Raw genomic sequence first — 21816 nt, 5'->3', positions numbered from 1 at the left:
GTCAGGAGGGTGGGAGAAGCTAAGGGAGCTGTTTTGAAGTGTCAGAGTGGGTTTTTTGTTTATCGGCTCAGGCGCAGCCGATAAAAAAAACCCGATCAGGCCGCATGAAAAATAATTCACGATGGGAATTGGAACCAATTCCATTTCCGATTCACATCTCTAGGAAAAATTACTTCTGATTTGTTTTATATCTGCCAGCTGCTAGTTTCATAGTGTGTTCCCTAGTTCTAGTGTTGTTTTTATATGGACCCAAAACCTGCAATTATTATCAGATGATACAGGCAGTTTGGAGTTATTTTTATCTGCATGCTCTGTATTTAAATATATTGGGGTTTTTTCAGTTTTTAAGCCACCTCTCTATCAGGTCATTCTAGCTTACTTGGGCCTAGAATAATCATTATGCTATAAATATAGCAGAAATAGTGTTTGTGCTAAAAAAAAATGGGTGTGGTTAGGAAAATTGTAGAGTTACGGCATTGCATAGCTAAATATCATAATGCACAACCATTAAGCATAAAATATTGAGTCTCTGGAGTTCAGCCTACCTCTGGGATCCTGGAAATGAGCCTTTCCTGTTAAACAGAGGCACACTCAATGAGAGGTGTCTCTGGTCTTCCCCTTTCTTTTTAGATGGACGGAAAATGGATTGCCAATGAAGATGATGCAATTCTAAAGAGCTCTGAAGTTGCAGAAGCAATGATTACTTGTCTTCCTCTGTCTCTTTAATATTTCCAGTGTAAGATTGTTTCGCCCTGGAATACTGCTGTTGAATATGTAGAATACATGTTAGGAGTTAACTTTAAGACAAAAAAAAAAAAGGAATTCTAAGGTGGAAGCTTTTTAACAAGCCCAAGATATTCAACTAATTTATATAGGTGCGCAAAGCTAGTATTCAAAATATCAGTGACAATATATTTTCACCTTATTTCATTTTTACAGCCAGAAGAGCTTTATTGTTTATGATAGCTACCTTTTCCTGAGTTCCCATGGCAAGAATCTTCTACAAACAGCAGAGTGCTGTTGTTATGAAACTCATAACTTTAGGAAACTCAGCTATATTAGTTATATGTTTCCTGGTTTCTACTTCCACCCAAGTTACTTGAATAGCATACAGTTTACAGGGAATTAGCCCACTAATTCATTGCTCTGCTCCCAAATTATTTGCTGACTCTCCTTCCTTATAAGAGAGAAGGTTTCTTCATTGGCCCAAAATATTACTATTTTTCACTTTTTTATTTTTTATCTAAAGTTAGTTTGCTTGTATTTCAGTGGAAGATTAGATCATCTCCATCTTTTCTGCCCAAATCCAGCTACTAAAGGTTAACAATGTATGCAACCTGCATTCTATGTAGGTTACGAACATAAGAAATTGCCATACTGTGTCAGACCAAGGGTCCATCAAGACCAGCATCCTGTTGCCAACAGTGGCCAATCCAGGCCTCAAGTACCTGGCAAGAACCCAAACACCAAGGGGCAGGTTTTCAAAGGGGTACGCGCGTACAAGCTCCCCCTGCGCGTGCTGAGCCTATGTTGCATAGGCTGCCGGCGCACGCAAAGCCCGGGGCGCGTGTAAGTCCCGGGGCTTTCTGTGTCAGGGCATGCTGGGGGGCGTGTCGCGGCCAGCGCGTCATAGGGGGCATTCCGGGGTGGGGCCACGGGCATGGTTCCAGCCCAGGGGCATGGCCACAGCCTCCAGACCAGCCCCCAGACCGGAACATGGCGCGCTGGCAGCCAGCCTGGCACGCGCAAGTTTCACCTGCCTTGGGCAGGCGTAACGTTTCCAACAAAGGGGGGGTTAGATAGGGCTGGGGGGGTGGGTTAGGTAGGGGAAAGGAGGGGAAGGTGCGGGGGGGTGGAAGTTAAGTTCCCTCAAAGGCCGCTCCGATTTCAGAGTGGCCTCGGAGGGAACGGAGGCAGGCTGCGCAGCTAGGTGCACGCAGGCTGCCGATTTTGCACAGCCGTGCGCGTGCCGACCCCAGATTTTAAAAGATACGCGCGGCTACGCACGTATTTGTTAAAATCCAGCGTACTTTTGTTTGCACCAGTCGCGTGAACAAAAGTACGCGTGGGCGCAATTTTTTAAAATCTATCCCTAAGTAGATCCAATGCTATTGATGCCAGTAGTAGCAGTAGCTATTCCCTAAGGGGCGGATTTTCAGAGCCCTGCTCGCGTAAATCCGCCCAAAACCGAGCGGATTTACGCGAGCAGGGCCCTGCGCGCTGGTGAGCCTATTTTACATAGGCTCACCGGCGCGCGCAGAACCCCAGGACTCGCGTAAGTCCCGGGGTTTTCGGAGTGGGCGTGTCGGGAGGCGTGTCGGGGGGCGGGGCCGGAGCGCGCGGCGTTGCGGGGGCGTGTCGGCAGCATTTTGGGGGCGGGTACGGGGGCGTGGCTACGGCCCGGGGCGGTCCGGGGGCGTGGCCGCGCCCTCCGTACCCGCCCCCAGGTCGCGGCCCGGCGCCGTGGCCGCGCCCTCCGTACCCGCCCCCAGGTCGCGGCCCGGCGCGCAGGAGTCCCGCTCGCGCGCGGGGATTTACGCCTCCCTCCGGGAGGCGTAAATCCCCCGACAAAGGTAGGATGGGGGTTTAGACAGGGCCGGGCGGGTGGGTTAGGTAGGGGAAGGGAGGGGAAGGTGAGGGGAGGGCAAAGGAAAGTTCCCTCCTAGGCCGCTCCGATTTCGGAGCGGCCTAGGAGGGAACGGGGGTAGGCTGCGCGGCTCGGCGCGCGCAGGCTATACGAAATCGATAGCCTTGCGCGCGCCAATCCAGGATTTTAGCCGATACGCGCGACTACGCGCGTATCTACTAAAATCCAGCGTACTTTTGTTTGCGCCTGGAGCGCAAACAAAAGTAGGCTATTCGCGCTCGTCTGAAACTCTACCCCTAAGTCAACTTGATTAGTAGCAGTTAATGGACTTCTCCTCCAAAAACTTATCTAAACCTTTTTTAAACCCAGCTACACAAACTGCACTAACCACATCCTCTGGCAACAAATTCCAGAGCTTAACTGAGTGAAAAAGAATTTTTCTCCAATTAGTTTTAAATGTGATATTTGCTAACTTCATGGAATGCCCCCTAGTCCTTCTATTATCCAAAAGAGTAAATAAGCGATTCATATTTACCTGTTCTAGACCTCTCATGATCTTAAAGATCTCTATCATATCCCCCCTCAGTCATCTCTTCTCCAAGCTGAAAAGTCCTAACCTCTTTAGTCTTTCCTCATAGGGGAGCTGTTCCATCCCCTTTATCATTTTGGTTGCCCTTCTCTGTACCTTCTCCACTGCAACTATATCTTTTTTGAGATGTGGCAACCAAAAATGTACATAGTACTCAAGGTGCGGTCTCACCATGGAGCAATGCAAAGGCATTATGACATTTTCTGTTTAATTCACCATTCCCTTACTAATAATTCCTAACATTCTGTTTGCTTTTTCGACTGCCACAGCACACTGAGCTGACAATTTCAATGTGTTATCCACTATCATGCCTAGATCTTTTTCCTGGGTGATAGCTCTTAATATGGAATCTAACATTGTGTACCTACCTACAGCATGGGTTATTTTTCCCTATATGCATCACCTTCCACTTGTCCACATTACATTTCATCTTCCAGTCTCGTAAGATCCTCCTGCAATTTATCACAATCCGCTTGTGATTTAACTACTCTGAATAATTTTGTATCACCTGCAAATTTGATTACCTCACTCATCGTATTCCTTTCTAGATCATTTATAAATATATTGAAAAGCAGTGGTCTAAGTACATATCCCTGAGGCTCTTCACTGTATACCCTTTTTCTACTTGGAAAATTGACCATTTAATCCTACTCTCTATTTACTGTCTTTTAATCAGTTTGTAACCCACAAATGGATATCAGCGCCTATCACATGACTTTTTAGTTTTTTAGAAGCTTTTCATGAGGGACTTTGTCAAATGCCTTCTGAAAATCCAAGTACACTATGGGGTAAATTTTAAGGCCTGCGGCACTACCCGGTGCGCACACATGTATGCCTGATTTTATAACTTGTGCACAAGTTATAAAATCGGGGGTCGGTGCATGCAAGGGGGTGCACACTAGTGCACCTTGCATGCGCCGACGCCCATGGGCTTCCCCCGTTCCCTCGCAGGCCGCTCCGAAATCGGACTTCCCTTCCCCTTAACCTAACTTTCCCACCCCTTCCCCTGACCTTCCCCCCCCCCCCCAGCCCTTCTCTAACCTCCCCCAAAAGTCTTAACAAACCTTTTGCGCCTGCCTGGAGGCAGACGCAGGTTGCGTGCGCCGGCAGCCTGCCAGCACGCGATCCTCTGACCCTGCCCCACCCCACCCCCGGGCCGCCCCACCCCACCAATGCCCCAACCCTGCCCTGGGACTTAGACGAGGCCCAGGGCTTTACACGCACCGCCGGGCCTTTTGAAAATAGGTCCGGTATGTGTAAGGCACTCTACGCTCGTAAAGCTTTTAAAATCCAGCCCTATATCTACCGGTTCACCTTTATCCACGTGTTTATTAACTCCTTCAAAAAAATGAAGCAGATTTGTGAGGCAAGACTTCCCTTGGGTAAATCCATGCTGACCATGTTCCATTAAATCATGTATTTCTATATGCTCTCAGATTTTGATTTTTAGAATAGTTTCCATTATTTTTCCTGGCACTGAAGTCAGGCTCACTGGTCTATGGTTTCCTGGATTGCCCATGGAGCCCTTTTTAAATATTGGGGTTACATTGCCCACCCTCAAGTCTTCGGGTACAATGGATGATTTTAATGATAGGTTACAAATTTTAACTAATAGATCTGATATTTCATTTTTTAGTTCGTTCAGAACCCTGGGGGGCATACTATCTGGTCCAGATTATTTGCTACTCTTTAGTTTGTGAAATAGGTTGCCTGTATACTGGAACCTCTAAAGCATTGCCTTAGCTTTGGAATCCATGGCCTTACTCATGGAACTAGCTTAGCAAAAATATAGTACTTTACAGCCTATATTGCTTCTCATTCTAACCAGTACATCTGAAATTCAATCCAGTGACCTTTGTTGCCTTCAGGAGTATGCAAGGGTCATACACAAGTCTGGCTTTCAATAACCAAAATAAACAAATTAACCTGGTTCATAGATCAAAATATGTGCAGCTATCACTGATGCATATTCATAGTGGAGATCCTGAGACATGGATCTGTTGGCAGCCCTTGAAGGTGGGGGTTTGCCTGACTCAGTAGCCATATAAAGTCAATGCACCAAACATCCTTAACTCAACCTTCTTTTCTGCAGTTGTGACTTCCAAGTATAGACTAGAGACCACTGGTGTTTGCATAATAGCAGAATGGGAAGACTGTGAAAGTGTCTGTGGGTCAGGAGAGGATTTGGTCCACTGATTCATTGCTCTGTTCCCAATCGTCCATTACTTTCCTAGTGTACTTATATACATCTTGGGTTATATATTTAATAATTTCTTAAGATTTGAGTTCGACCAAGAGGAATTAGCCTGATAACTAAATTGTCATCACAATACCTTTCATGGAATGCTGTGGCTCTGACAGTTCTGGAAGAGGCAGCAGTGAAAGAAAGAAAAAAAACAATAGAACAAAGATTATTTCATGCTTAAAGTACCGCATTATCACAATTCAAGTAGAAACACAAGTGATTTCATCTTTTGAGGGAGATATTCTATTTGTACTCAAATGAAAAGCAAGCAGAATATATGCACGCATTCAAAAACACGAGAAGGCATGTCACAACGACTGCTCTCCAGGAGAGGAAATTAACCTTCAGAAGTGTCTTCAATATTTTGACACATTCTTTTAACAGCTATGACTGATTAAAACTATGTGAGCAGCGGGACAGTACATCCATTCTAAATAGCAGCCTACCCTTCCTCTGATGAGGCAAATGATGTTGTAATATAACAAATGAATTACCCTTTTGAGTTTTATTATACTTTTCCCTCAGCATATTGGGAGGTGAAGGGGCAGTGATATTCAGAAGAGGTGCTAGCCAGACAAATCTTTGGGGTTCAAATTTCCAGGATCCAGGAAGCCAAGGCCTAAAACTGAAGCATGTGCTGTAATTCCAGATAATACCAGAGCCAGTACATATATATAGAATCCTAATTTAGTATGAAGTGATTCTGTTGTGTGCCATATCTTACAATTCCTGTACTGTTTCAGATGGTAAAATGTTTGTTACACCAAGGGTGAGCAAACTTTTTGAGCCATAGCCCTCTTTACATTCATGTAATTGGTTTCCCCTCCTCCCAGATAGGTTATTCTAATGCATGTGTATGTGTGTATATATATATACACACACACACACACACACACGTGCATGTGTGAGGGCTATTCATCAAGCAGTCATATTACCAACCAGTGGCTCAAAGCTCCCATTTTGTTTCTCAGCAAGTATCTGAAAGAAGTAAGCTCATACATACACACATGAGTACAGAGAGGCAGACACTCCACACCCAGACAGAATCAGAGAGAAACAGATACCTCATACCCAAATAGATAGAGACAGAAACAGAGACACCCCACACTCAGACCAACAGTGCGCGAAACAAAAACTGTTACCCAATTCACAGACACAGAAAGACACTCACACCCAGACACAGACACCCCACAGAGAGACAAAAAACAAACACCCAGACAGCGACAGAGACAGAGACATTCTGCACTTAGACCGAAAAGCACAGCCACACCATACCCAGACAGCCACACAGACACAAAAAGAGGCACAGACACAGCACATGAGACAAACACAGGCAGACACACCACACCTAAACACAAATGGGCCGATACAATACAGTGCGCTCCGACAGAGCGCACTGTTAACCTGCAATTGGACGCGCGTTTTCCTTTACCCTTTATTCAGTAAGGGGAGGAAAACGCGCGTCCAACCTGCCGAACCTAATAGCGCCCTCAACATGCAAATGCATGTTGATGGCCCTATTAGGTATTCGCGCGCGATTCAGTAAGTAAAATGTGCAGCCAAGCCGCACATTTTACTTTCAGAAATTAGCGCTTACCCAAAAGTAGGCACTAATTTCTTCGGGCACCGGGAAAGTGCACAGAAAAGCAGTAAAAACTGCTTTTCTGTGCACCCTCTGACTTAATATCATGGCGATATTAAGTTGGAGGTCCCAAAGGGTAAAAAAAGAAAAAAAATATTTTGAAGTCGGCCGGCGGCTGTCAGGTCGAAAACCGGATGATCAATTTTGTCGGCGTCCGGTTTCCGAGCCCGTGGCTGTCAGCGGACTCGAGAACCGACGCCGGCAAAATTGAGCGTCGGCTGTCAAACCCACTGACAGCCGCCACTCCGGGGCAAAAGGAGGCGCTAGGAATGCGCTAGTGTCCCTAGCGCCTCCTTTTGCCCGTTTCTACCGCCGGACCTAATTTAAATACTGAATCGCACGCCGGGAGAGTGGGCGTTCACCCGCTCTCCCGCGGACTTTACTGAATCGGCCCGAAAGAGAGAGAGAGAAAGAGAGGCAGGCAGAGAGACCACATTACAAAGAGAGACACAGACCACACACACACAAACCTAAGCACACCAGACAAACACAGAGGTACACATGTGATACCATACCCAGATACACAGGCCACAAAACAATGGCCACACAACACAATGGACATTTTTTCAAAAAACATAGGTGCCAGCCAAAATGTTCTAGGAGCTGAGAAAAATATCCCACCCAGCTCAATTCTGGGTTTTTTGGGGTTTTGTTTTTTTTTTGCTTTTTTACTGTTTTCACTCATTTTTTCCTATTTTCCTCTTTTTATATTTTTCTTTGGGGTTATTTTGCAACTTGCATTATGGCGTTTTTGCATGCGTTAAGGCATTTTTGTATGCGAAAAGCACCATAACGCATGGTGCGATGCTAATTTTTAAAAGGGGAGGAGTCGGGGCGGGATTTTTGTAAAAGTGGGCTGGCTTTGTGAAGCCATAATGCTGAAAATAACTACACCTTTTTCATTGGCATTAAGCTTGTGTGATATGCCCATAGTGCAAATGGTGATGGGCCTAAGATGTAAAGAAAGAGAGAGACTATTTATAAGGCCCTTGTAGTAGTTAGCTATTTATGCTACTATAAGAGGCCCACCTAGTAACTCGAAGTGAGGTTTAGATAGTAGTGTAGGGGTCAGGGGCCACTTTGACATGTAAAATGAGACATACGAGCAGAACAGTACACTCTTGTGAAGATTTGATGTCCTTCAGAGTGAGGAAACTCACACAACATAAGATTTGATGTCCTTCAGAGTGAGGAAACTCACACAACATATGCCAAGCTGAGGAGCCAAAAAATGTAGAACACTCATGGGCAGAATAAAATTAGAAATAGAAGGCGGGAGATAAGAGGGGGAACAGTGGATCCAGATGGGGAAGGATACAAAAACACAATAGATGCCTCAGTCTTATTTCAGTATTTATTAGAACAGAGATGTGCTCAAAGGTTGCCCGACTCAGGCCGAGTTTCGCAGCTCGTTGGCCGCTGCCTCAGGGGCTACAATCAAACCAAACAAGACATATATTGAATCACATCAAAAATTTAAAAGTAACAATGAATAAATAAATAACATCATTAAGATCTTATAAATATTAAAAACACATTGGCTGAACGTTTGATTAAATTCACTGTGTGGATTTCGATTGAGAATTTGAAGTGTTCAAGGTAAAAAATATTCTTTATATGTTTTTTAATTATAGTTTTTTAATTATAGGTGTTGTTGTCATTTTTTATTAAGATTTTTGGTTTTTTGATATCTGAGATCTTAATTATTGTTTAAAAAGATTTTTGAATATTTAAAAAAAACTTTTTAATATTTATAAGATCTTAATGATGTTATTTATTTATTCATTGTTACTTTTAAATTTTTGATGTGATTCAATATATGTCTTGTTTGGTTTGATTGTAGCCCCTGAGGCAGCGGCCAACGAGCTGCGAAACTCGGCCTGAGTCGGGCAACCTTTGAGCACATCTCTGTTCTAATAAATACTGAAATAAGACTGAGGCATCTATTGTGTTTTTGTATCCTGACGGCTATCATAGATCGCCTACCTCTTTGTTTTCTTGGACCTTCCAGATGGGGAAGGCCTCAGAGCTCCCTTCCTCGATTTCCCCATAAAGCCACCAATAGAAATTGAAGCGAAAATAGGAGACTTACAATTGCAGAAGCTCTAGATATTTAACAGCAAATCTTCCTGTAGGGGCACATGCTGGCAGCTGCACATTACAGGGCATGATTTTTATTGGTACTCCCTGACACAGCCCAATAATGTCAACAAGCAGCATCTTGGTGAAGGGAAAAGAGCTCCCGCAGGAGCAGATGGAATTAGTCTCCTCTCTCGCAGCAACTCCCAAATGGAGTCCCGCAAGGCCCAATCTTTATTGGCACTCCCCGACGCAGCCTAATGACATCAGTCATCAACATCTCAGTAGAGAGAAAAGAGCTCCCACAGGTACAGATGGAATTAGTCTCCTTTCTCACGGCAACCCCCCAGGACAACTATATTTTACAACCTAGTTGGGCTGCCAGCATGTTTTTATGCCACTATGTTTTGAAAGAAAACAAATGTTTTTGATGTACAACTTAATGCTCTGCAACAAATACAGACAATAATTCTGCATTTTGTCTATTTATTTCAAAGTTTTGGTGGTACAGTTTTTGACTGTCACCTGGGTATGCCTAACACCCTAGAACTGCCACTGGCACATAAATATCCAACTATGTGTTAGGTCCTATAATTGAAAGAAAACTTTAGAAACTATATTGGCGGATTGGACAGACTCGAAAGCGTTGCCAACAATTGCAGCCTGATTGGGTAGAATGGCATCCCTGCTACAGCTGGAAAGACTGGACTTCCTAGCCGGCAAGTGGAAGAAAGATAAAATCTATAGTGCTTGTTGGACTGCCTGGTTTGACCTTTTACCACAAGAGTTAAAGGATGAACTTGTTAATAATGGTTACTCATCTGCATGGTCCTCCGGGTAGGTGGGGTAGGGAGGGGGTGAGTAGGGTAGGGTGGGGGTGTGTGCAGGGTAGGTGTGGTGGTTGTGTGTGGTCTGCTTGTGGAATGATTCTGGTTAATATGGATGAGTTGTTGGTTAATGGGGCAATGGCGTATAGTGGGGGTGGATAGTGAAGAGGTGGGAAGAGATTATTCTTCACCAAAATTGGTGAAGAATAATCTCCACGAATCTAGTGCTCTGTTGTTTATCGACTCTAATGGCATGATGCATGTTCATATTTTTTTTATTGTATTTATGTAATTGTCTATTGGTGGACGCTGTTCCCTTGTTATTAATAAAAATTATTTTGACAAAAAAAATTACTTATAATACAAATAAAATTAACTTTCTTTCACATTTTAACAGTGATTTTATAGGTATTTTATGACATTTTATACATCGAAATACAGTTTCACTTAGAACCGCCGCAGGCACATTTTTATGCAATTGAGACGTATAAAGGCTATGTACAAGATTGCAGCGGGTTGAAATACTGTGAATTTTCATCATTTATGATTGCCAGTATTTTACATATCAACAATGCAATTCAAGTTGGGCTTAAATGTACAGTATTTTATACAGTACATATATACCTTTTCTTTATTTATTCACACTACTCTCTGCTGTACCCACTGTCCTTGGTAAGTAAACTCAGGGCCTTGTATGTCATTACTACTAATACGATTACATGATGACCTTTGATTTCTGAAAATCTTACCTCCCACCCTTCAGTTTTTGCTCAAATTGTTATACACCCTAAAACAACCAGAGATACATTTTTGTGCCAGTGAATGTTTCTCTCTTTATGCTCATCCTGACTCGTCTTATGAGGTGATTTGACTATCTGCATGCTTTCTATTTCGAGCCCTACTTACTTGGCTTAGAAGCCATGAACTGCAAAAATTGTCACCTTTCTTTCATCAGGAAGAGCTATTCATCTACTATGATGTGTGGGCCAGCTTTGTAGCTGTTGTGAAAGTCACTGTCTAGGAACTCAACCTAGAGAGTAATCTCCAAGGGCAGAAAACAGATTAGGTAGATCTTAAATAAGTACGTGCGCGCATACTTTTGTTTGCACAACCGACGCGAACAAAAGTACGCCGGATTTTATAAGATACGCGCGTAGCTGCGCTTATCTTATAAAATCTGGGGTCGGGGCACACAAGGCTGTGCAAAATCGGCAGCCTGCGCATGCTGAGCCGCGCAGCCTTCCTCCGTTCCCTCCGAGGCCGCTCCGAAATCGGAGCGGCCTTGGAGGGAACTTTCCTTCCGTGTCCCCCCACCTTCCCTTCCCTTCCCCTATCTACCCAACCCCCCAGCCCTACCTAAATCCCCCCCTACCTTTGTAGTGCAAGTTACACCTGCTTGAAGCAGACGTAACTTGCGAGCGCCGCCTTGACATCCCCCGGCACAGGCCGCAGTGCCGGGGGACTCGAGACCACCCTCCCGGCCTGCCCCAGACTGTCGCCACACCCCCAGACCCACCCCAGACCGCCCCCTGACCCCAAACACACCCCCGGACACACCCCCTCCCGCCCCTTTTACGAAGCCCCGGGACTTACATGCATCCCGGGGCTTTGTGCGCACCGGCAGCCTATGCAAAATAGGCGCGCCGGCACACAAGTGCCCTGCGCGCGTAAATCCAGCAGGATTTACGCATGCAGGGCTTTTAAAATCTAGCCCATTTTGTTCATGAAACAAAGGGGAATAATAACAATATCCTTGGCAAGCTAAGCCACACTGCAGATGATGCAGCCTCGCAATAGGTGGGGGGGGGGGGGGGTGGATAAGTAGGGGTGGAGGGAGTTGGAAGGAGCTGTGCTGTTTTGGGGAATCACCAATGCACCTGTCAGAGTACAGATAGAAATCAAAGCACCTCACAGGACAAATCAGGATTCATGGAAAGACATAAACATTCACCAGTATGCAAACATGTGTTGCGTTCGTGCCTATTCTCGCCCTCGCTCCACCCTCTCTACCTTTGTGGCGACTCCCTGCGGGTCTGACGGATAGATGCTGCCACGGCTTCTCCTCGCTGCTTTCTCCTGGAATCCCCGGGCTGGCCTGATGCTACAGATCAGCCATGTTTCTGATGACGTATGGCGCGTGCATGCACGTGCTCCAGAGTTTGTACCGGCAAGGGCGCGAACCTCAAGGGCGTCCCCCCATAGTGACGTCATCCGCTTCCAACTTAAAAGGTCTTTGCTTGCAACTACGAATCGATTTAGCAAGGGGGATACTCTCTCTCTCTGCTGCTCTGCCTCCTCAAACTTACCAAGGGGCACCCGCTCCTCGGGGGCCCCACTCTCTCTTCTTGATTTCAGATTTCTAAGACGGGATCCGGTACCCGCTCCTCAAGGGCCTACGTCCCTGAATGCTCAGAAGACTCCTTACTGCCTGGAAGCGATCACAGACGTGAACACTGTGAGTTCTATTACAGATAGGATCCGGTACTCGCTCCACGAGGGCCTATGTTCCTAATCTCTGAAGACTCTCTTCTGTCTAAGACGTTATCGCAGGTACGAAGATCGTGAGTTATTATTGCAGATTGCAGATAGGAACCGGTACTCGCTCCACGAGGGCCCATGTTCCTAAAACCCTTCATAGACTCTCTTCTATCTCAGAAGCTATCGCATACCTATATCTTGTGAATTACTATTACAGATTGCAGATAGGAACCATTACTCACCTCACGCGGGCCTTTGTTCCTAAAACCCTCCAAAGACACTCTTCTATTCCAGAAGCCATCTCATACACAGATATTGTGAGTTCTTATTCCAAGCCTGCATATAGGAACCAGTACTCGCCTACGGCTTCTGGTCCTGAATATACTGAAGACTCTCTGTTGCATAGAAGCCATTACAGTTATCTACAATTGTGAGTGTATCATCTACTACTGGTTATGTATGCAGCATACCCTGACTACTCACTAGCTATAGTCTCTCTCTACAGCTCAGCAATCCAGAGATCGCAATTCCAGTATCTGAGGGACTTCAGCCCTGCCAGGCACATCAGCTCACTACTGCCACCTCTGGTGGCTCTATTTCCTGTCTAATAAAGAACTATCTGTGTTTGTCTCCATACTCCAGCCTAGCCTGTGGTCCCTCTCAGGATATCCTCCTGGGGCACTGTCATCTGCCATCGGCCCAAGGATTCACCAATTTACATTAAGTGTTCATTCCTTACACTAGTAGAGTGGTATCATACAGACTGCCACTCTGTGGGGAGTCAACCCACATCAGATCACTAACTCCATCTACAGAGTACAACAGACTTCTTGCTACTCTCTTCGGGGGAGCAGATTCCATAACAGATTGCAACTCCTCTCTGGAGGAACAGATCTACATCAGGTTGTTAACTCCTCTCCTCTGGAGGAACTGATTACTAACAGTCTGCTAACTCCTCCCCTCTGGGGACGCAGATCCATAACAGATTGCTACTCCTCCCCTTGGGAGGAGCTGATCGATAACAGATTGTTAGCTCTGCCCCTCTGGGGGAGCAGATCAATAACAACATGCTGGTGGCTATTCTAGGATGTACGACATTTTGAGCAAAAACTGAAGGAGAGAGAGGGTAAAATTTGCAGATTTCAAAGATCATCATAAATGATTAGAAGTCACAAAATAGCAATCATTTACACTGATTATGCAAGCCTTTAAAATTTGTACCGGCATGAAAATGTACCAGGAGTTAATTGGAAAGGGGAATACATTTCTCAACATGAATAATTACAAACCTTGGAAAATATACTGTGACTTTTTATTCCATAACTGATCAGCAGTAACTGAATTTGAAATTATGAGGCAGGAATCTTCAGTTCAAGTGTTCTTTCAAATGGAGTCAGCAGTGGTCAGGTGCACCAGGGAAGTGATGCACTTGATCTGGGTTGGGACTGAAGATGGCCGCCCCTGTGGCAACAACCCCTTTCCAGCCAAAGTAACTGCGCAAGAAGAGGTCTTGAGGGAGAGTTCTAGTTCTTCTAGCTGGCAAAGGTGCATATGTCACCACTCACCAGGCATGTTGCCTGGGGTAAGAAAATGAGGGTAAAATAAGAGTAAAAGAAAGAAAAAATAACCCATTTATGTTCTATTATAAAAAACACTATTGCCCTGTTCTCTCCATATATCTGTCAATTTGCTGCCATATGTGTAAAATGAGTGGCAGTTCTTACTGAATAAGTCATCAAAAATATATGGCTCTCTATATTTAGGAACTGAGTAAGAATTATTTTTCAGTTTTAAATTTTTAAATTTTGTCAGTTCTGAATTTTGTTCCGGCAGGGGAAAGGGGAGAACAAGGCCCTTTAGTTTCCTTCTGCCTTTCTTTTGTTGTTTTTTTATTTTTCCTTTTGATGTTTCATTGGTTTCAAATAAATTAAATGAACAGAAACGAATATTAAACGAAATGAAGAAACAAAATGAAACAAACCTTTTTTTTTTTTAGTGTACATCCATAGTAGAGAGAGCTGTTAGATAGAAGAAAACTGGCTGTGATAGATCTCAGGTCTTCTTTCAGCCTAAACCAAAACTATGTTTTCAAAAGAGTCTTTTTATAAGTATAGAATAAGAGAAAACTCATATGGAAAATAGAATCTCTCTTATGGGTTCATATACTATGTCACAGTATTTTTCTGAGGAGAAGAAAACTTCTGTGGGCCATGGAAAAATACCATAGGAGCTTCCCCATGGCATTTTTCATTGCCCGCAGTATCTGTCCAATTTGCGGGAAAATACTGCGGCAGCTTCCCTGCAATATTTTTTCACAGGAAAAAATATCATGGCAAAAATGACTTAAAATCATGCAATGGTGGCCCCCTTCTCCCAAGGACCACCATCTTCTTAAAGGGCCATGCTGGACCTGAAGACCTCCTCTCACTATGTGCCAGACACGCCCCCCCCCTCCCTCCCCAGGAGTCTTGAGATACCATCATGCACACCCTATACATACTCCCACCGCCTCTGTGGTGGCTCTAAAGTGAAAGAAGTAAAAAATATATAAATGTAAAAGTTGACTGCCATGTCCCGCCCCTCTATCCAAACCTCTCTTTCCAAAAATGTCAACTCCCCATTCTAACCATCCTAGCCCACTCCTTAATCACACTTAGTCTACTGGGGTCCTGGGGGTTTAGTGGGGCTTGGAGCACCCCTAGGCACCAGGCTGGCCACTGACATTTTTCAAAATGACGCCTCTTGTCCTTTGCCTTTATCATGTGATAGGGACAAAGGATTGATAGCACCATTTTGGATTTAGCAATCGGCTGATCTGTAGCCTAGGAGGCACTCCGGGCCTCATTACACTACCAGGTATGGTCAGGGGGAGAAGGTGGGCTAGGGTGGGTAGAGAATTGGCACTCTTCTATGGGAGGGAGGGATTGGAATGGAGGGATTGACTTTTTTGAAAAAATGGGTTTTGGGTAGGGGCGGGGGAATTGCAGCACAACTTTTCCTTTGTTTTTTTTTTTACTTTTTTTCACCTCAGGATTGGGGGTTTCTCAAGATCCCTGGAGGTTCTGACACATGGTGGTAAGGGGATCTTTAGGTCTGGTGAGGCCCTTTAAGAAGTATCCTGGAGGCAATGCCTCTGAGAAAAGTTGGCTACAACACCTTAATTGTAGCTAAATATTCGGAAAATAACATGGTTACCATTTTCTGAGGCAAGAACCTAAGAACTTAAGATATGCCAATCATCTAATGGTCCAACTGACTCCCTGACTTTGCTGTATGCCCCGTCCACTCTCGGCCAGCACACGGGCCTGCTCACCTTGCTAGCTCCTCTGCAGGTCACGGGTCGGCCTCCCCAGTGGCAGCCGCGAGCTCCTACGGGTCTTGGCGTCCCGTGGCGGTGGGTCCCAGCTCCATGGCGCGCCCTGATTGAACATACTACTTAAGGAGGTTTCTGCCTGCACTTCCTGGCCTTAGCAATCGGGTCGGCACTGTACATGTACTAGTTTGCCTCCGCGTTCACAGTCTTGTTCCAGGATCCTACTGTTCCAGTATTGTTCCATCGTCCTACTGTTCCATTCTTATTCCAGCGTCCTCATGTTCCAGCGTCCTTCTGTTCCAGCGTCTGTCTGTCCTGTCTCCTCAGGTAGTACCTTCGGACTGACTCTGCCTGCTCCATTGACCATTCTGCTCGCTGCCTGGATCTTGACCTCTGCCTGCCTTCGTGACTTCGTCTGACCTCTGGAACCTGACCCCCTGCTTCGTTGACTACTCTTGGACTGATTCCTGGTATCTGACCCCTGCTTTGGCTGATACTCCTCGGACTGATCCTTGGAACCTGACCCTGGCTGCCATTGACCACGTCTCTTGATTCTGGCTTTGTCCCTTGCCTTGTCTTTGCCTACGCTGTACTGGCCTTCCCTGATTGTCCAGGCCTACAGCCTCGTGACCGACCATGCTCCCTTGCTGCTCGTGGGCACACCTCTCTACTACCTCTCTGGGTGACCCTGTGAGGCCCACCTAAGTCCAAGCAGCCCGGGTCCCTATGGACTCTACCCGGGGGGACCACGGGCTTCCAGTGGTGAAGCTCTTCCTAGTCTCTGTCTCCTCCTGTGCTCCGCCCCCTGGGGGCAGGTACTTCCTGGTCCCTACCAGGGAGCTGTTCTACATTGCTCCAGGACAAGGATCCACCTCCAAGAGCAACAAGCTTTCTGCTTCAGATATATTTTAAAAAGATTTTATTATGAGTTTTTGCCTCTACGGCCAACTTCTTTTCAAATTCTCTCTTAGCCTGTCTTATCAATGTCTTACATTTAACTTGCCAATGCTTATGCTTTATCCTATTTTCTTCTGAAGAAACCTTCTTCTAATTTTTGAATGAAGATCTTTTGGCTAAAATAGCCATTTTCACCTCAATTTTTAGCCATGCTGGCAATCGTTTGACCTTCCTTTCACCTTTCTTAATGCATGGAATACATCTGAAATGCGCTTCTAAGATGGTATTTTTTTAACAATATCCCATGCCTGTTGCACACTCTTTACCTTTGTAGCTGCAACTTTCAGTTTTTTTAAACTATATTTCTCATGTTATCAAAGTTTCTCTTTTGAACGTTTAGTTTACTTACTGTCCCCCTTCCAGTCATTAATTCAAATTTGATCATATTATGCTCACTATTGCCAAGTGACACCACTACCATTACCTCTCTCACCAAATCCTGCATGCCACTGAGAATTAGATCTGAAATTGCTCTCTCTGTCACTGTTGCATGTGCCGGCCATGGCAGGCCCGCGGCCCGCCCTCTCACCTTCCTTTGCTAAATACAGCATCTAGTTCCATGTCTCTGGCGGTGGTGGGCCGCTGGCTCCGTCCTCGGGCCACCCCCGGTGCTCCAGCTACTGCTACAATCCTCTGTGCTCCGCGACGGGCCTCTCCATGTGGCCCGTGGAGAGATGCCGCTATTCAGCGCCGCGCCCCTCCCTAGGCACACGTGCATCACTGCTGCTTATGAAGGGCCCGCGGCAGGAACTTGGCCGCAGCCCCGGATGATGACGTCGCTGAAGCTCTGGTACTTAAGGCCGGGCTTGGCTCCTGGTAGTCATGTTTGCAACAGGTCTCCACGCTGGTCGTGTACTTCGTTGCTCCTGGTGATTCTCTTGCGTTCCTGGTTCCTGATCCCTGCAAGTTCCAATGACAGAGAGGAGCACCCGGGAGGTGGTGTGGCGCTTTATGTCCAGGATGGCATAGAGTCCAACAGGATAAACATCCTGCATGAGACTAAATGCAAAATTGAATCTTTATGGGTAGAAATCCCTTGTGTGTCGGGGAAGACTATAGTGAAAGGAGTATACTACTGTCCACCTGGTCAAGATGGTGAGACAGACAGTGAAATGCTAAGAGAAATTAGGGAAGCTAACCAAATTGGTAGTGCAGTAATAACGGGAGACTTCAATTACCACAACATTAATCAGTAGAGTCGACAAGGTTACCAAAGCAAGTATATATCTCAATCAAAAAATGGGAACACACAAATCAAATATTAATTAGCCTTAATGAAGGTGTCAGCAAGCCTGTCTTTGTATTTCTATCGAAACCAACCGGTCTTCTTGATCATTCACCTTCAATACCACTTTATTCTATATGCTTTTTTTGAATTTTTTCTTTTGTAGATTTTTCATAAAAATATTTTTGCCACAGTCCAGAAATTCTTTAAGTGCCTGACACGGCCATGTTTCACACAAGCAATGCTTCTTCAGGGGCATTTAAACAAGTATTTCAACGTATCATTCTCGTCTGGACCGGCTTCTCAACCGTATTGAAGGTGAATGATCGAGAAGACCGGTTGCTTTCGATAGAAATACAACGACAGGCTTGCTGACACCGTCATTAAGGCTAATTAATATTTGATGTGTGGTTCCCATTTTTTGATTGAGACTTCAATTACCCCAATATTGACTGGGTAAATGTATCATCGGGACACGCTAGAGAGATAATGTTCGTGGATGGAATAAATGATAGCTTTATGGAGCAATTGGTTCAGGAACCGACGAGAGAGGGAGCAATTTTAGATCTAATTCTCAGTGGAGCACAGGATTTGGTGAGAGATGGTGGGGCCATTTGGCAATAGTGATCATAATATGATCAAATTTGAATTAATGACTGGAAGAGGAACAGTATGCAAAATGAGAAAAATTGTTGGAAAAAAACTGAAAGGAGCAGTTACAAAAGTAAAAAGTGTGCAAGAGGCGTGGTCATTGTTAAAAAATACCATTCTAGAAGCACAGTCCAGATGTATTCCACACATTAAGAAAGGTGGAAAGAAGGCAAAAAGATTACTGGCATGGTTAAAAGGGGAGGTGAAAAAAGCTATTTTAGCCAAAAGATCTTCATTCAGAAATTGGAAGAAGGATCCAACAGAAGAAAATAGGATAATGCATAAATGTTGGCAAGTTAAATGTAAGACATTGATAAGACAGGCTAAGAGAGAATTTGAAAAGAAGTTGGCTGTAGAGGCAAAAACTCACAGTAAAAACTTTAAAAAATATATCCGAAGCAGAAAGCCTGTGAGGGAGTCAGTTGGACCATTAGATGATCGAGGGGTTAAAGGGGCACCTAGAGCAGATAAGGCCATCGCGGAAAGATTAAATGATTTCTTTGCTTAGGTGTTTACTGAAGAGGATGTTGGGGAGGTACCCGCACTGGAGAAGGTTTTCATGGGTAATGATTCAGATGGACTGAATCAAATCACAGTGAACCTAGAAGATGTGGTAGACCTGATTGACAAACTGAAGAGTAGTATAGTGGTATACACCCCAGAGTTCTGAAGGAACTAAAAAATTATTAGACCTATTAGTAAAAATTTGTAACTTATCATTAAAATCATCCATTGTACTTGAAGACTGGAGGATAGCAAATGTAACCCCAATATTTAAAAAGGGCTCCAGGGGCGATCCAGGAAACTACAGACCGGTTAGCCTGACTTCAGTGCCAGGAAAAATAGTGGAAAGTGTTCTAAACATCAAAATCACAGAACATATAGAAAGACATGGTTTAATGGAACAAAGTCAGCATGGCTTTACCCAAGGCAAGTCTTGCCTCACAAATCTGCTTCACATTTTTTAAGGAGTTAATAACATGTGGATAAAGGTGAACCGGTAGATGTAGTATACTTGGATTTTCAGAAGGCGTTTGAAAAAGTTCCTCATGAGAGGCTTCTAGGAAAAGTAAAAAATCATGGGATAGGTGGTGATGTCCTTTCGTGGATTGCAAACTGGCTAAAAGACAGGAAATAGAGAGTAGGATTAAATGGATAATTTTCTCAGTGGAAGGGAGTGGGCAGTGGAGTGCCTCAGGGATCTGTACTGGGACCCTTAATTTTCAATATATTTATAAATGATCTGGAAAGAAATATGACGAGTGAGGTAATCAAATTTGCAGATGATACAAAATTGTTCAGAGTAGTTAAATCACAAGCAGATTGTGATAAATTGCAGGAAGACCTTGTGAGACTGGAAAATTGACTGGAAAATTGGGCATCAAAATGGCAGATGAAATTTAATATGGATAAGTGCAAGGTGATGCATATAGGGAAAAATAACCCATGCTATAGTTACACAATGTTAGGTTCCATATTAGCTGTTACCACCCAAGAAAGAGATCTAGGCGTCGGTTCAGTGTGCTGCCACAGTCCAAAAAGCAAACAGAATGTTGGGAATTATTAGAAAGGGAATGGTGAATAAAACGGAAAATGTCATAATGCCTCTGTATCGCTCCATGGTGAGACCGCACCTTGAATACTGTGTACAATTCTAGTCGCCGCATCTCAAAAAGATATAATTGTGATGGAGAAGGTACAGAGAAGGGCTACCAAAATGATAAGGGGAATGGAATAGCTCCCCTATGAGGAAAGACTAAAGCGATTAGGACTTTTCAGCTTGGAGAAGAGACGGCTGAGAGGGAATATTCTAGAACTGTTTTAAATCATGAGAGGTCTAGAACGGTTAGATATGAATCAGTTATTGACTCTTTCGGATAATAGAAAGACTAGGGGCCACTCCTTGAAGTTAGCATGTGGCACATTTAAAACTAATCGGAGAAAGTTCTTTTTTACTCAACGCACAATTAAACTCTGGAATTTGTTGCCAGAGGATGTGGTTAGTGCAGGTAGTATAGCTGTGTTTTAAAAAGGATTGGATAAGTTCGTGGAGTAGAAGCCCATTACCTGCTATTAATTAAGTTGACTTAGAAAATAGCCACTGCTATTACTAGCAATTGTAACATGGAATAGACTTAGGGGCGGATTTTAAAAGGCCTGCGCGCGTAAATACTTCCGGATTTACGTGCACAGGGCCCTCGCGCGCCAGCGCACCTATTTTGCATAGGCCGCCGGTGCGCGTAAGTCCCGGGGCTTTCAAAAAGGGGCGGGAGGGGGCGTGTCCGGGGCGTTCTCGAAACGATGCGGCACCGGCCCGGGGGCGTGGTCGAGGCCTCTGGACCAGCCCCCGGGACCAGAGGACGGAGCGGGGCTGCCGGCTGGCGTGAGCAAAGTTACGCCTGCTTTCAGCAGGCGTAACTTTGCCGACAAAGGTAGGGGGGGGTTTAGATAGGGCCAGGGCGGTGGGTTAGGTAGGAGAAGGGAGGGGAAGGTGGGGGGTAGGCGAAGGAAAGTTCCCTCCGAGGCCGCTCTGAAATCGGAGCGGCCTCGGAGGGAACAGGCAGCGCGCGCTGGGCTCGGCGCGCGCAGGTTGCACAAATGTGCACCCCCTTGCGCGCGCCGACCCCGGATTTTATAAGATACGTGCGGCTACGCGCGTATCTTATAAAATCCAGCGTACTTTTGTTCGCGCTTGGTGCGCGAACAAAAGTACGTGATCGTGTATTTTTTAAAGATCTACCCCTTAGTTTTTAGGTACTTGCCAGGTTCTTATGGCCTGGATTGGTCACTGTTGGAAACAGGATGCTGGGCTTGATGGTCCCTTGGTCTGACCTAGTATGGCATTTTCTTATGTTCTTATGTTCTTATGTTCCTTCGTTCCTGCGTTCCTGATTCCTTGCCCTTCTTCAGATTGACTTCTCGGCCAAGACCCCCACTTTGCCTAACCATGCTACTGATCTTCTCCAAACCCTGACCTCTGCTTTGCCTGATTACGCTACTGATCTTCTCCAAGCCCTGACCTTCGCTTTGCCTGACCACGCTACTGATCTTCTCCAAGCCAAGACCTCTGCTTTGCCTGACTACACTATTGATCTTCTCCAAGCCCTGACCTCTGCTTTGCCTGACTTCACTATTGATCTTCTCCAAGCCCTGACCTCTGCCTCACCTGACTTCGTTATTGATCTTCTGCTCACTCAGACCTCAGCCTTGCCTTGCCACCGCT

General features: G+C 45.1%; 1 protein-coding gene across 1 annotated transcript in view; it reads right to left on the bottom strand.

The window, feature by feature from the left end:
• GARNL3 (GTPase activating Rap/RanGAP domain like 3) overlaps positions 1-21816 on the bottom strand; it is a 706353-nt gene that overhangs the window by 622419 nt on the left and 62118 nt on the right. The gene's annotated exons all lie outside the window — the stretch shown is intronic.

Source organism: Rhinatrema bivittatum, chromosome 8 (genome assembly GCF_901001135.1).
Source record: "Rhinatrema bivittatum chromosome 8, aRhiBiv1.1, whole genome shotgun sequence".
NCBI lineage: Eukaryota > Metazoa > Chordata > Amphibia > Gymnophiona > Rhinatrematidae > Rhinatrema > Rhinatrema bivittatum.
This window is presented reverse-complemented; position numbering and strand designations above follow the sequence as displayed.